The sequence below is a fragment of the Triturus cristatus genome, chromosome 7, assembly GCF_964204655.1.
Source record: "Triturus cristatus chromosome 7, aTriCri1.1, whole genome shotgun sequence".
NCBI classification, from domain to species: domain Eukaryota; kingdom Metazoa; phylum Chordata; class Amphibia; order Caudata; family Salamandridae; genus Triturus; species Triturus cristatus.
In genome coordinates this window covers 1,692,731,415-1,692,748,542 of record NC_140590.1, presented here as the reverse complement: position 1 = coordinate 1,692,748,542, position 17,128 = coordinate 1,692,731,415, and the positions used below count along the sequence as shown (strand labels likewise).

The following is a 17,128-nucleotide window of genomic DNA, read 5'->3' as shown; positions in this document are numbered from 1 at the left end:
ACCGTTTGGGTGTATCCTTCCATATCCACTCCACAGTTTGGACTGAACTGCATAAAAGACCACTTTACAAATATAGCCCTCCACTCTTCCTGCCTGGGTGTCTCACTGTAAAGTGCTAACACTTCATGCTACAGCACATTAAAACCATACCTATTGGCTTGGTCAGTGCTTGTTATGAGCCCATGTGCAGCAGATGGCCATTTGTTCACGAGTAAAAAACATTTTTACCTGAAACACCAGGATTTTCAAACTGCTTCTGCCGCTTAAAATATAAATATGGGACCCATGAAGGTCCTGTGGATATACGCTGGTTACCCACTCTAGTGTGGCTATGCCAGTTACTTCTGTCAAAGCCCAGTTCTAAAATAAGGTGCAAGAGTTAATTCAGTGCAAAACTGCAAAAGTCAGTCATCAAGATTAGGCCTGGGTGACATTTTTATTGTCTGAACTGGGGTGGCGTGGTGAGCAAAATAACGATGGATTAAACCCAGGTCTGTGACTGGGGGTGAATGCTTTGCCAATGTGCAACATTCCGTCCATCATCTTGTGTGTTTTGCTGTTCACCCTATGTGGGAAGGGTATGCCCAGACGTGGGTCCCGTGCTCACTACGCTACTGGAGTCAAGCTATACTGGCTGAAGAGGGGTGAAACCCCGAAACCGGTCCTAGAATGCTTGATTCCGGTCCAGGGAAGACATGGCTTGGCAGTTCAGGCTGGACTGTTCCCATGAGGCACAGGGTCAAGACTGATTTGCATATGGCCATATCTGAACTGGGGTGGCGTGGTGAGCAAAATAACAATGGATTAAACCCAGATCTGTGACTGGGGGTGAATGTTTTGCCAATATGCAATATTCCGTCCATCATCTTGTGTGTTTTGCTGTTCACCCTATGTGGGAAGGGTATGCCCAGACGTGGGTCCCGTGCTCACTACGCCACTGGAGTCAAGCTATACTGGCTGAAGAGGGGTGAAACCCCGAAACCGGTCCTAGAATGCTTGATTCCGGTCCAGGGAAGACATGGCTTGGCAGTTCGAGCTGGACTGTTCCCATGAGGCACAGGGTCAAGACTGATTTGCATATGGCCATGTCTGAACTGGGGTGGGGTGGTGAGCAAAATAACAATGGATTAAACCCAGATCTGTGACTGGGGGTGAATATTTTGCCAATGTGCAACATTCCTTCCATCATCTTGTGTGTTTTGCTGACATTTTTATTATGCCAGTGTAATGTTGCATAATTTTGTGATTTTCGAGTAATGCTTGTTACCTGAAATTCACAAAATGACGCCATTATACCACGTGGCAGAAGCCCTGGAACAACGCGAGGGGGCAGAATGCGACTGGCTTTTGTTCGGATTCTATAATATTTTACTCTGTTTTCTCTAGAGAGAAATAATGTGTCCTTACTTCCCAAAATGGGCGCATGGATAGAATTCACGCTAAAATATTGCACTAAATGTCAGTTTTGCATCCTGTGAAATTTCTCGCAATTTTTGCAGTTTTCCACATATTGGCAAATTACATGAATTTCACACACCCCTAGTCCAGCTCTGTTGCCACAGCAGATAGCAGTGCAGTGCTGCATGTTGAAGTACAGGACAAACCATCTTCTGCACCTGTTTAATGACCAATGAATATACGGCCTGCTTCACGAAGGGCTTCCGCAGTGGTGGCGGAGGCCCCGCAATCATGGGGGAGTCCCCACCGTCGGGCGGGAGCTTAGCATTAATAATTCTCATTGTGGAGATTCCGCCCCGAGTGCAGAGATTCCCTCATAAATGTGGAGGCCCTTTGCTAATCAGACCCATCATGTTGAGAAGGAAGTGCGGCACTCAAAATACAACGCTCAGATTTGTCTGATGAAAATACTGTTGAAAAGATTTGGGGGCATATCTACAAGGCGGCGATAGAAAATTATCGCTGCTTTTGCGGCCTCTTTCGGCCGAAAAGCGGCGATAATTTTATCGCCTAATTAGCAAGGTCACGCTAACGCGTGAAACCTTGCATTAGCGCACGGATTCTTAACGCCCAGCTTTGCATCTCTAATGAGATGCAAAGTGGGCGTTCCTGACCTGACCGGAGAAATGTCGCTAAGCGACATTTCTCCTATCATCAAGCCCCACGCTATGAAGCATAGCGGCAGGAAAAGTAGCGATAACCCCTATTATCCCTACTTTCCTTACGCCTGCTTCAGGACTGACTTAGCCATGATATCCTATGGAGGGTGGATATCATGGCTAAGTTTGTGAGGCCCTATCAACAAGCTAACGCCACATTTCGTGAGATTATCGCTGGGTTTCCAGCGATAATCTCACGTTAGGCAGTTAGCGCTAGGATTTTTATCGCTTTTGAGATAAGCGTTGCTAATAGCACGCTATCTCAGCGATAAAAATCCACGTTAGCCGGCGATAATTATCCTAGCGCTCAGTGCACTTAGCGATAATTATCGCCGGTTGTTGCTGATATGCCCCTTGGGGGCTTATTTACAAGCCCCTTGCGCCGCCAATGCATCACTTTTAACATGGGAAAAAGTGACGTACCTTAGGCGCGAGGGGCCTGCAAATAAGCCCCTTGGAGTCTGCAGAGAAAGAAAGTTTTTGGCCATTTACTGATCCCATTTTTGGAAGTTAGTAAAGTTTTACAGACTGATAAAATGGGATTGCAACTAGATACCGATTCAATATTAGGAAGTGGGATTTTGTGGGTTCTTTTAAAATATCCACCTGGTCCCAGATATAGGCTTTGCAACTAGATTTCTGGTCGTACTCCACTGAAAAGTTACCGCCACTGAAGTGGGGTGCTTTCTTATTTGCAAAATGGAAGGGATCCCTTTGACCTCATCATCTTTGTGAAGAGTGGAAAGAGCTCCTGGGGAAGTAGTCAGTGGTCCTGATAACACAGCCAACTCTCAAAGAAACATTAACAACATCCCCATTTCCTTGAAGGAAATCAGGCTTTTCTGAAAAAAATGTCTATCAAGAAGCATCTCAGACATGCTGGTCTGCAGAAACTTACAGCCCACCATCCCTGGGATTGCCACTAATCAGAGTGATTTGCAATATTCGAAACCCACCTTATAAATATTAACGCGGCGGGTCGCACTGCCACCCACTCCGATTCCGAATTCTGTGAACTGATCCATCAGTACACACGTGCATTGAATTTGTTCTGGTCACTAAAAGACTGTTTGCAAATTGAAACCACTTTTTGTGGCCAGTATATTGGTGCAACTGTTTCTAGATTTGTTTAGCTGTCATGCTGACAAATGTTAATTAGGCTGCTGGGCCATCGAGGGCTTCCAAATGGGGGTGGTGTTGAGATATCAAGAAACTATATTGTTGGAAGTTTTTTTTAAAGATATGAGTTGTGTCCCCAGGCCCACTCCTGCATAAAATGTTCAAATCATTCAATATTGTGAGACATCACCTATAGGGTCATACGTCACATGACCAGACTCCCTTAGATGATACACTGAGTTAGGTTCCAGCTTTTAACTGCACAGCTTCCCACGAGACACACCTTAGGCCTCACACAGCAAAGCTATACCTCCAGGGGATTATAATAAATAGGATTATATTGTAGCCGGCAGAATGGTCAATTAAATTGCATAGATCTTATTCGTGCTTGTTTTAAACACCAGCCTTAACTTTCCAGCTACAGGGAATTCACTGGTGTGAACCCCAGGCAGCTATCCCACACATGCAAAAATAACAGTTGATGGACAGAATGCAGAACAATGTCATACATTCACCCCAGTACAGAGATCTGGGCCTAAATCCATCGTTTTTAGGTCTCGCCTGACCCAGCGCATGCGCTGGTCTGGCGAGACTTATTGAGAGGGCTCCAAAAAGTGCTACCAGGCCAGCCTAGCGCTATAGTGCATGTTCGCGCACGCCGCGCTTTACCACGATTACTTTCACTTTCACGGCCGCTGTGATGTTTGATCGCGATTGAGATCTCGATCACTTTAACTTTCACGGCCGCTTGGCATAGCCAATATGTCTCGCTTCTGGGACCTTATAAGTATTTAGTTATGCAACTGTTGCATGGCTAAACACTTATAAGGTCCCAAAGGCGAGACCTATTGGCTATGCCAATGCTTGTTTTACTTACCATGCCGTTCTAGTTTGAACCCAGCAATATGGAAATCAGTCTTGACCCTGCGCCTCATGGGAACAGTCCAGCCCGAACTGCCAAGCCAGGTCCTCCCTGGACTGGAAACAAGCATCCTAGGACCGCTTGATTCCAGAGGCATGGACCCACGTCTGGGCATACCCTTCCCACTCGGGGTGACAAATGCAAAAACGACAGTTGATGGACAGAATGCAGAACAATGTCATACAGCTGTCCCACAGATGACATAAACCATTCAGGTTCACACATAAAATAGCAGAGTTATCTTACACAGATCTAACAGCTGAATGCCTTATATTCGCATATTACACATCAACACATGTATGACTTGCCGAAGATGAGACAGACATTATCGCTAAGTGGCCAGGTGTCCTGATATGTGATACCTTCAGTCAATTTCAGATGTTTAAACGACAGCGTGTTGCATTATGGGACTTGTAGTTTCCCATATAACATTACAAGTATAGACTGCAGAAATAAAAGGCATGAAATGTGCTGTTACCTAAAAAGTGAGGACTAAATGCAGGGGGCCACTGGCTACTATGTACAGAGTCGGAAAGTTTCAGCTGCATCCATTGATCAACGACTCGAAGACAGTGGTGTAAGTCTGGGTTATATAGAACCACCAGGTTCTCCACATTCAGGAACATCTTTGTGCTGTCAGCCTAGTATTAGGAGGCTAATGTGAAGGACTTAATGACACCTGGTAGCGGGTTCCAGCAGTTTGATAAAAAGTGGGATACGATTGAACTTTGAGGTGCACCAAAATCAGAACTTTATGGAGGTGATGTGAAGGGAAGGAATGAAATAACACAAGATCAGTCAGAGAGAAAAGAGAAGATTAAATATAGAGGCCAATTCACAAAGGTATTTAAGAATATGTTAAGAAGTCGCACAGGAGTACATTTCTTTGCGAACTGACTGCAAAATGTCCAACTGCCTACTAGTAAAAGTGCAAAGAGGATACAGTCCTTTCTATTTGAACTAGTTGTAAAGGAATATTGCCTGAATATACCAATTTTAAATGTTCTGGGATCAATTATGAGTTTTTTAAGAAGTACTACATGATTCTTATTTAAATACTCATTAATTTCATTGTGAACTTACCTCATCAATCAGATTAGTTTGTTTAGAAATTATTGAAAATTATTGGAAACTAATAAAATTCAATTAATAGTTGAAGGTCCACTGTCTTTTGAACTGAGTTTTTTTAGGTCTTGTATAAGACAGCACATGCACGGCTTCATGCAACATATATTGTTATCCAAAAGTAAAGTTACAGGCTGGCAATTGGTAACCGTTGGCTGGTTTTGTTGTCACTCTCATTTGCTTGCTTCTTATTGGTCAGCTGCCGTAGGCTTCCTTCCTCTTCGTGTGTTCGTCCCTCCCCGGAGGATGGATGCATTACTTGTGTGCTTCTGCTGCTCATTTTTTTAGGAGCTGCTTTTTTGTTTGTGGTTGAGCACTCCACCAGAGCAGAGAGTCTCTTTTTCAGCAGTCTCACTTGTGTACTTCTCCTGCCCTCCGTGTTTCACCTGCCTTTCATCCTTCCGTTATCCATGTTGCTTGCCACCACCCAACCTCCCTCCTTTCGTTGTCCATACGGCTTGCCCCCAAAACCCTACCTCCTTCCATAGTTTGTGTTGCTTGCCCCACCTGCCAACCCTTCTTCCATTATCTGTGTTACTGTCCCCACTCTCCCTCCCACTCTCAGTTACCTGTGTTGACCCCACCCACCTGCCATAACATAAAAAAAGGCTATACCATGGGCACTGCTAGCTGCGTCAAAGTGCTTGTTTTCCCCACACCCTATATTGACTATGGTAACCCACAACTCGCCCTTCATGTTGCCTCCTCCTCCCTTCCTCCATGTTGGCTTCCACCCGCAATAGAAAAAAAAGTGCTGTGACACATCACGCGCTGGGCGTATCATAGCGCTTTTTCCCCCACACTCTTTGTTGTCCGTGTTGCCTCACCCACATCCCTCCCTTCCACCCCTCAGAGTTGCCTCTCACCCACCATCCAGTCAGCAATTAAAAAGCGGTCTATGACTCAGCCAGCGCTGGCTGCGTTATACTGCTTTTCGTTTTAACTTACAGCCATCCAGAGGTTGTGATGCAAACCACCTATATTTTTCCATAATAAGAAATGATGCAAAAACCCAAAACATGTGACTTGCCCGTTCAGCTCTTTCAAAGAGCAAACTCTGCATTATGCACAAGGACCAAGTCCTCTGATCCTTGAGCCAAAGAGTTCACATGCCCAAGGGGCATTGACCATCAGATACCACACATTTTAAATACCAGTTTAATAGTTTTCAGCCAGGAGGTCTGACTGCACAGAACACAGGAGAGCACCGCAGCCTGCACTGTGGTGTATTGAGTGTACCTGGCTGTGAATTGGACACTAAGGGGACCCTAAGTCTGCTCAGGTGGTGGGAGGTATTGGTACCTGCTTCACTGCAGGGATACTGTTGTATGATTACTTCTGCACTGTGCATCTCTTGAAGACCTGGTTCTGCTCAGGGGCTTCCCTGAGACCTGCTTCTGCACAACGCCGTCTCGTGGAGGTGCTGCTCTCCACGGGGTGTATCCTAGATGCTGAACTGGCCTCAGAGCACAATGAGGTGAGTGTCTTTATCTGTCTCCCTCTCTGGAGCCCTACAAAGCTGACACAGTCTTTAATCAGGTTCAGTTTCCCCTGCCAATGATCATGTTTATGTTGTGATATGTAAAGAACATAACTGATGGCTCTTGTGAAGTGTCTGGTGTCTGTCCTAGAACAAAGTTAGACTATGTGACCAGTTTGCAGGCCACCAGCAACAGTGGGGGGCTCATAATCGCTCCCGCAAGCGACTAATCAGGAATGGCGTTACCCATAGACCTTTCAATTTTGCTTAAATTAGGGGGCAAATCTATGACCGCCTTGTGCTGTTGCAGCATCACTTTTTGTGACGCTCTTGCGGGGCAAACTATAAAATCATATTAATGAGGCCACGCAAAGCCACTTTGTGCAACGAGGAGAAAGAACTTTATTTCTCCTTGTCTTTCCTCTTTCTGCAGCACACATAGAAACAGGAAAAAGCCTCTGGATTTTTTTTTTTGCAGGAAGGCGCCCCTTCCTGCACAAAAACACTCCTGCTGACAACACAGGCCCCCTTCCATTGATAAATAGATAAATACGGTGCATTCCTGCCCTTTCACTTTGACGTAGGGTAGCGCAGCAAGGTGACTTGTAAATCAAAATTAACAAAACCATGGAAAAACAAGCACTGACAAAGCCAAATGGCTGGCAGACAAAGCCAGACCTATCGACTTTGCCAATCGAATCCTTGGTTTTTCCTTTGTGCTGGCAGGGGTGGAGGATAGAAACATGAGTTACAAATTGCAAGTCTGGTTTTGGAAGCCCATTCAAAATCTCTGCACTGGTCATGCTTTTGTCAACCAGGGATAGTCCTTCAGGAATTCGGATGGAAAACGACAAAAAGTACTCAATGTGAATGCCACCTGCTGTAAATCTAAATAATTTGATTGATTTGTTAAATTGCATAAAGTCTTTAGAAAAAAGGTTCAGTCGGTAGGAATATCTTTTTGACATAAAAAGTATGTTTCATTCGAGCAAACACTTGGATGGGAGGACTCCACCTTCTCCATCACACCCATGTAATCTTTTGGGACATCTTTCTAGGAGTCCCGAAGGCTGGAGGCAACCAATGATTCACAAGTGACCACAGCAGCCAGTGCCCACTCAAAACTTAGAATTAACTTTTGTCCTTCAGCTGTGACCTGCAAACTCTGGCTGAAGGTGCTGAACGTTACTGGTGAATTTTAGGGATTTTACGGTTTGCATTTTAACCAACTACCTCATTTGAATTGATCAGGGAAATGTCTACATTTTTGGTAACGAACTGTATTTTTTCTTATGAGAAAAAAAGTTTACATTCCAGTTAACATACTTTTTTCAATTAATTCTGGGAGATTTTACTGAACATCACTGAGCCCCTTATGCTCAGAGGAATGGGAGCAGAACAGTGGCGGCTGGCAAGTACAGCGATTGGAAGGGCAGGAAAATGGGTGGGTGCTTACATTAAATACATTAAAAAAAATACATAAGTTAAATAAATAAAAAGGTAATTACTGTGCTTGCTGCAGACACGTCCTCCTCGCTCCAGTACTCCTCTTCTCCTCCTCACATCACACCCAGGGCCCCAGCTAACTCCCTTAACAAATCCTGGTGCTGCTGTTGTGCTGTTAACCAGCATGAGAGAAGCTCCAGGACTGGAGGGAGCAGCTTCTCTCTGGTGCTCCCGAGGACACTAGAGGCCTGTGCAGGCTCTCAGGGTTGATAGATTTATAGTGCGCATGTCAGTTTGGCTGTCGCAAGATGGCTGGCCAAAGTGACATGCACACTAAAAACTAGAGCCCAGGCAGCCCACCACTGCTGCTACTCAGAAGCCCCCATCCCATCCTGACACTCTCAGTTCAGGATGGGTTGACAAAAAACAAAATTTGGAATTAATTAACTTCGTTACGATTTTATCTTTCATCTCTGGGGTTTTTGTGGGGGCATTTAAGTGGGATGACGCTCCTTCGCTCCAATTGGAGAGCCGCCCCTGTGCAAGGAATGGGCCAAACTATATCATAAATAAACAGAAACAATCACTGAAAAATATTTGTTGACGAGAAGTTATGGTTCCTTACTAAGATCAGATAAAAAGGTCAATTATTAAAAACAACAACAATTCTTTAAGAAAAAGGCAGGTCGATGCAATCTTTAACCTGGAACATACTGCATTCCACCAACTATGATGACATATGCAGCTGACACCCTCCAAATGCACAGCTCACGACCTGACACCAGACAGATAACATTTCAGATGACATCATTCCTGACCACAAATATCACATCACTATTGGCTTTGCCAGAAATGGAAATGATAGATTTAAGCCACATCTGGGAAAGGACAGTCTATTCACAACCTTCTTTCTATATGGATGTTTGCAAGGTCATTTCCAAGGTGAAATGCTAAAGGCTGTGAGAGAGATGTCTGATAGAAAGCCAGATCTTGTGCCTACAGCCTTCTGGACTCTGGCGAAGGCCTGTGATGTGACCCCTAAGTGCATGACTATTTATCTTCCATGACTGACCACTTCACAAGCGACTCAACTTCTAGACTCTGTTCCCTCCTGAACACCAACCATTGAGCAATTGTACCGCCTGGACCAGATTTCTAGGTTATTCACTGGTATCCTGGACCTCTCATACTGTTAGTTAAAACTACTTACAATAAAATGTTGATGGCCATAACAGACCCGTATGTGCCCACTTTGACACCTCATTGTAGATATCTAATGGTTGAATGACTGTCTCTTCCCATTTCAGGACTTATACCTGGCTCTTCTTGGTGTCCTGCTTTTCACTTCAAGGCACCGCCAAGGTATTATTTGGACAGATCTCATCCCCAGGCTACCCCGGGCCCTATCCTCCAAACCAAACCATGACATGGACAATTTATGTACCGCAAGGAAGGAGAATCAAACTCCAGTTCACCCACTTTGATGTTGGTGAAGGTAATGAGCACTGTGAAGACTATGTGAAGGTAATATATCTATGCGCATGTGCCATGGTATCTCGTCTTACATCCCCTCTATAGTCTGTCCAATTAAAGCCTAGCATGCACAAATATGAATGCTCCTCCTACAGATAGCCAAAGGACATCTACTGAGCTCCTTCATGATAGTGGAGGTGACCTACTTCCTCCTATAAACAATGGAGTCTTTCCACTGAACAGAATTAGGAGGCCTCCTCTGTGCCAATAAATGCCTGGTCCATGAACCTACCAAACGCACAAATAAACAAACAATACTTTGTGTGTTGCCAACTAAAAAGGAGAGCTTCCTCCATTACAATACTCCCCCATACACACCTGTCATCCTCTCCTGCCTCCTTAAGAGAGGGTTTTATATTCTTGCTCAGTCCTTGTCCCCGAACAGTATGTTGCATTTGTGAGAAAAGTCCACTCCATCCGTTTAGGTGCAGCATGAGAAGATTTACAGCAAAAATAGGTTACATAAATGGTTCATGTACTACTAGGTAATACTAAACCCCACCAGGAGATAGTTCTACTTAAGGCTCAAGTTCTGAGTTATGTCTGAAGCTTCTAATAGACACTGGCAAAATCTTGGGACAGGAACACTGACAACACTCCTTGAACCAGCATGTTCCGCCGGGGCATGGAAACCTACAAAATGCCTCGCAATCATTTTGAACAAGATGTCGCTGACATTTCTGGATGTATGATGACTGTAACTCTTAGTAGGAATGTTCAACTAATCTGGTTGAGATCTAAAATTGCATCAGGGATGGTACGTTTTGAATGATGTTGGGATGGTACATTTTGAATGGTGTAGAGATGGTACATTTTGAATAATGTCAAGGTGTTTGCAATTTTATATAGGGCAGTAGACCGCTTTATAAAAGAATTAGATTTGGGAGAGATTAAGTATTTTTTGTAGAATTATAGGATATGGAGAAGAAACTGGGATTAAAAACTGGTTCCCCAGTTCCAAAGTCATCAGCTCTAACCTTGAGGCAAATTCCCCTCACTCAGCTGTATTAGGTAGTCTCTTTGGTTACCTTATTTTATCGTGTGCTTAGTTGTGTCACTGTAGAAATAAGCATATCTGAACTAAAAGTTTAGTCTCATTTGTTTATGTTTTTTGGTTCAGACCCAGCTATATGCAAATCAGTCTTGACCCTGTGCCTCAAAGTGAGCAAGGGACCCATGTCTGGGCATACCCTGCCAACTTAGGGCGAACAAAGCAAACACAAGGAGTTGGCAGGGTATGCCCAGACGTGGACCCGTTGCTCACATTGCCACTGGATTCAAGCTAGCCTGGTTGATGAGGGGTGTTACCCCAAAACCGGTCCCAGGATGCTTGTTTTCGGTTCAGGGAAGACTTGGCTTGGCAGTTTGGGCTGGACTGGTCCCATGAGGCACAGGGTCAAGACTGATTTGCATATAGCTGGGTCTGAACTGGGGTGGCAAAGTGAGCTAAAGAATGATGATGGATTCAAGGCAGATCTTTGACTGGGGGTAGGTGTCTGAAAAGTTTCAGTGCTCTGTACATCATCTCCATGTGTTTACTTCATTAGCATGCCAACTAGTGCGTAGCTGTTTGGAATTTGACAAATAGATCAATGTTCTCTTGCAAACTGATTCAGTGAAAGTCATATAAAGACAAATAGAGTACATTGTGCACCAACATGGATAATAACAGAGTAACTCACTTTAGTAAACTGACTAGACAAGAGGCAAAAAAGAAAAAGAATAGTTTTGCTGTGTGTGTGTGAGATCAGAGACCATCACAAATGCTGCCACAAATGGGAAAAAAGAGGGTGTGGTACACGCATGCTTTACAACATCAATTTCAATAGATTCCAAAAATATATTGGTACATGAATGTAACCTAAACTGTTTAATTACTTAATGAATCAGATAAGATTACTCAGTAAAGAATCAGCCTTTTGATTGGAGGGTAAATGATTCAAATCACCAGGTTGGAGGTACTCTTCTTTTAATACACATGTGAGTAGTAGTTTTAATTCTCATTCTGAGGAATTTAAATTTCCAGTTTCATTTCAACTGTAATGCTCTTTGGGTTATTGATGCACTTGTTCTATTGGCTCCGAAATGTAAAGATTTTTTTGTCTCAGATTCAGTAGCACATCATATGACTATCGGTTAGATCTCATTAGGCAGCATAGGTTATGGTATCTTTCAATATTTTATAAATCTTTGTATTTGGTATTAAACTTTTAAAGGACGGAGTATGCATAATAATTGCCTTTGTGTCTATATAAAAGGTATAAGGATAAACAAATGGGAGAGCTAGGACTATTTATGGGCCGTCCTTGTCCCTGGGTAAATATTGGTAAACAACTAGGACGGACCTGTCTAGCAGTAAGTCCGACACTGCAGTGCCCGGCACCGCAAGGGTTTGATAGAAGAAACCTCACACACCAACCTTGTTGGTGTCATGCTTCATCATGGGGTTCCCAGCTGAGTAGCTTAATGCTACTCAGCTGTGCTGTGACACCTGATTAAAGTGGAGCTGTTTTTTTGGGGGTGAGCGTGTGATGAAGTGGTGTATTTAAAATACCTCTGGGTCTCTACCTGATAATTACTTTATTCCCAGTGGTCCAGGGTATATTAAAAATGAGTGGATAACAAAAAGAGACAGTTAATTGTGTCTCAGTTATCAGCCAGGTTGACATATTTCAGCCCATGTAAAACAATTGTGGGGCTTTCTTCAGGACCTTTCTCGCAGTGAATTAAAAATAGTGGTGTAGGTGAAAAAAGTGAAAAGTGAGTGGCATAAGGGAATTACGCCACGTGTATATGCATTTTATAGCCCATGCGCTAAGGTGTGCTAACTTATGCTGTGCGGACTGACCATAATTCGTGTCCACCTCTGAAAAATACCTATAAAGGAATTTTACAAGACACGACAATACAACATGTAACATTTAAAATGTCAGCACATGAAATAATCCATTATTCCATCATTCAATTGGGTTATGTTGGGGATTTCTTTTAAACGAACACGCAGTGTCATTCAGACGTGTAGAGCCATTCATTCACAAGTCATGCATGCCATAAACTTTTGTATGTGAGGAAAAACATGCTTGTGGCAGGGCTAGACAAGGCGCTCAAATCGTGGTTAAATACGTGATTGTTGTGGCACTTAAAAAATGCGTGAAGGCCCGATGTTAACCGGCCTGGTACTTGCGATTTAAGACATCGTGTGCCGTCAATTGACGAAGCGCTGTACATGGATTAGCTCTATCTTTACATTCTGTGAAGAGCGTGGCCCGTAACTATTATTGTGGACCCATGGGTTAATTAAATCCTACTATTATAGGAAAGTATGCAAGAAGGTATTTTTATGTTTGCTTATGCAAATACAGCGTAAATCTGGTCCCGGGTGGGGAGAACCCTTACTTCACTATCTGTTGTATGGGAAATAAAGGATTGCCGTGTTAAGCTTACTTCTTTAAATAAGTGAGAAGGAGGTCACAAAGTCCGACAGTACGCGAAGGGCGCGTATGTCCGGTTTAGGGTAGGTTCACTTACTTGCAATGAAGGGCTCACCCGCATATACACCAAATTCGGGCTCCGCAGGACCAGGATGGTTCCCGAGTGGAGTCCCGCTGTCTAATTTAGTAGTGCAAAAGCGCGGGGAAGGTGCCGTTCTGCTGCACGTCAATTGTGCTGCACGAGCGGCTTGTGTAGCCTGGAGCGCTAACCTCAAGAGCGTGCCGGGACAACGGCAAACCTGAGCATGCGCTGTGTCCCCCACCACAAGGGGCGTTTCCAGCGTACATGCTCAAATATTGGTGACAATGTTGATGTTAGCGGGCTTACGCAACGGTTAAATCAGCTGGCTGCAATGGGCATGTCCAGCGTGTCCATTTGAAGAATTAATGTTCTTAACTTAAGTGAGGCAAACATTACAGTAAAAAACGGGAGGGCAGTCAGTTGTACTTAATACTGGGTACATCAATGTCAGCGCTTTAAGGCTGCTAGGTGCTCAAGAACGGGGAATGGGTTGGATGATTGATTACCCAGCGTAAACACAACTATGGTGTAGTTCATTACCCACACGCATATGTTGTATTTATTTGCAGTGAGTAAGTGACATGATTCATATTAAGGGCATATCTCATTGCCAAACACGATATGACATGTAGGATCTTGCTCACACTGGGAAAGAGTGCATTTACAGCCCTAGGCTCTATTGGGTAACTGTGAGGTCAAATGAGGAGGAGTGTTTGTACGGAGTCACAACTGTGACCATGTGATTGATCACTCTATGGGCATTTATTGAGTTTCACTACTTTGATTGTTAGTGTTTCTTTACAGTAGGGTCATTTGGTCAAATTATTCCATGGAATGTTATCGTTTAACCCATGTAGATGGGTGGATAGTCGATATATCCATCGTTGTTCTTTCTCCAGCAGTTGTTGTTGGGCATTATTAGTGGTGATTTCAAGGTGTTCAATGATAGTCCATTCCATAGCATTAGTAGTGTGGCCCCTTGCTAGGAAATGGTTTGTCATCCGCGTTGTGTTTCTTTTTTTTTTAAAAGAAGTTTATTGTTTTGTAAAACAGTGAAAACAGTAGGACATTGAAACAGACCTTGTATACATATCCCTAGAAAGAGCACCACCCCATTGCACATTCCCTCAACCAACCCAAGTTCTAATGCAGTTCGAAAGACTCTGGTTCCCCATCCCCCCACCGCCCCGCAGGTCCCTTTAACCATCCGAGTCAGAGGAGTCCTCATCCGAGAGAGGCGGCGGCTCGCATATTTCACCCCTGTACTTGTTCCATGCCCCCCAGACCTTATCCCACTTGCGGGGGCATCCCCGTCTAATGAATACAGAGCGCTCTGCAAACATGGCTGCGTCCATTTCCTTGCGCCACGTGGACAGCAGCGGCACCTCCTCTGCACCCCATTTTTGGGCTATATTTCTTTTGGCCGTGATGATGCCCAGCGTCACCCAACCCTGCGTCTGACGATTAAGGTCATTGGGCTCCCACACATTTATCAAGCAGCGTCTGGGTTCCGGCAGCAGCGATATCCCACACGCCTGTGACATTGTACGCAGCACTCGTTTCCAAAAGTCTTGAATGATTGGGCAGTCCCAGATAGTGTGATAAAAGGTTCCCTCCTCCCCACAACCCCGCAAGCAGAAGGGATGTGGCGCCCTGCCCAGCCTGTGTAGTAAGCATCTGGTGTAGTAGGAGCGATGCAATATACGAAGTTGCACTAGTCGCAGCCTCGAGGGTATACCCGCCTCGCGCGGCGAGGCCAGTGCCTCACGCCATTCTGGGTCATCAAGATCGCCGAGCTCGTTAGCCCACCGCTCCCGCAGGGTCCCCATAGGGTCCGGTAGATTGTTGACCAGCTTGCGGTACGTGAAGGAAGTGGCCTTCTTTGGCATATATTCCGTCAGCAACCTGTCCTCCAGCGGGGACGCCTCCGGAACCTTTGCTCCAGGAGCCAGCTGTGTCATTAAGGCATGCCTCATCTGGAGGTATCGGAACCATTCCGAGGGGGCCAGCTCGTACTGCTGCTGCAGGCTCGCGAACCGGACAACCTCCCCCTTGTGCCACACATCGCCTATCGTCGATATTCCAATGGTATCCCAAGCGTCGAAGCCCTTGCTGTCTCTCAGACGTCCCAGCTTCTTGGCATCCCACAGAGGTGTTAGCTGAGTCAGGACTCCTCGCCATCCCAACTTGGCCTGAGCAGCATGCCAGATGGATATAGTCTGCCTCAAAGGGCCGATCATCCTCGAGGCCAGTCGGGTATCATACAGTGGGGACAGCATACCCCTCTCACCCAGCACGTCCCTATCCGCCTTGAATGCCGGGTCAGATTGAGGCGCGTGGAGCCACTGGTTAATCACCTTCAGTTGCGCCGCCCAGTAATAAAGCTGGATATCTGGGAGTGCAATTCCCCCATCATACCACCCGCAGACCAACTTAGACTGCGCTATGCGCGCCGGCTTGTTGCCCCAGAGCAGGCTGGACACCTGTGCCGCTATCGCATGGAAGTAGGCCGGAGGCACCTGGAATGGGGTATTCTCCAGTACATAGAGAAACCTCGGCAGAGCCATCATCTTGAAGAGCGCCGCTCTTCCGACCAGGGTCAGGGGCAGCGCTCCCCAGTACTGCACGTCCCGCTTAAGGCGGTCTATCTGAGGGCTTAGATTGCGCTTGAAGAATTCCGTCTGATCCAGCGCGATGTGTATTCCTAGGTATTTGAAAGACCCCTCTGCCACCCGGAGTGGGCAACTCGGCGGTAGCCGCGGGAGTGGGCCCCTTAGTACCAGGAGGACCGACTTCGACCAGTTGATCGTGTACCCAGACGCCCGGCCAAAAATCTCGCAGATGTTCAATAGCGTCAAGATGGAACGCCTCGGGGAGGACAAATAGAGTAGTATGTCATCCGCGTAGAGGGAGACGCGGTCCTCCCAGTCGGCAGACCACCGGAGGCCCCGCATCATGGGCTCCCAGCGGATCCAAGCCGCCAACGGCTCAAGCACTAGGGCGAAAAGCAGAGGTGACAGAGGGCAGCCCTGTCTCGTGCCACGTGTCAATGGGAAGTCCTCCGACATGTGTCCATTGGCCGTGACATGGGCTAGAGGTTTAGTATAGAGGAGCTGGACCCAGGCACAAAATTTCGGTCCGAATCCCAGATGCTGGAGTACCGCGAAAAGAAAGGGCCACTCCACCATGTCGAACGCCATTCGTGCGTCAAGGGAGAGAATAACAGCCGGTTCCTGCAACCGCTCCACTCGGGCCAGCACCCCATGCAGCCGCCTCAGATTGTGAGACGTACTCCTGCCAGGCATAAAACCGGATTGATCCGGGTGTACAATGTCAGATAAGTGAGGTGTGAGCCGGGCGGCCAACACCTTCGCGAGGATCTTTGCCTCCGCGTTGATCAGTGAAATGGCACGGTATGAGGTGCATCGGTCCATCGGCTTACCCGGTTTCGGAATTACCACAATGGTGGCCGTCCGCTGGTCCTCAGGGAGTTCCCCCACCTCAAGGCTATGCGTGAACATATTCAGCAGGTGTGGCGTTAACGTCTCGGAGAGTCGCTGGTAAAGCTCGATTGGGATGCCGTTCGGTCCGAGCGCCTTACCAGGCTGCAGCGCGCCGATAGCCGCCTGGAGCTCCTCCACCGTGAGCTCAGCCTCGAGCGTCTCTCGAGCCTCAGGGGAGAGCTTGGGCATCTGCAGGTCTTTGACGTAAGTCAGTGCCATCTCCACCGTCATGGACGAGCTGGAGGAGTAGACTTCACGGAAGTGCTCCGCCAGAGTGCGCACTATTACTCGTGGGTCTGTTACTGTCAGTCCCTCATCAGTGCTCAGCTGCGCAATTCCCCTGGCACCGTCACCGCGCCTGTCAAGCCAC

At 46.1% G+C, this 17,128-nt stretch overlaps 1 pseudogene across 1 annotated transcript in view; it reads left to right on the top strand.

Annotated features, from left to right (window-relative positions):
• The first annotated feature begins 6,474 nt into the window (after window positions 1–6,474).
• LOC146812780 (mannan-binding lectin serine protease 1-like) overlaps window positions 6,475–17,128 on the top strand; it is a 62,945-nt pseudogene continuing 52,291 nt past the window's right edge. Inside the window, exons 1-2 of the transcript XR_014966895.1 lie at window positions 6,475–6,760; window positions 9,517–9,733. The product of XR_014966895.1 is annotated as a mannan-binding lectin serine protease 1-like (transcript). The remainder of the gene's footprint in view (window positions 6,761–9,516; window positions 9,734–17,128) is intronic.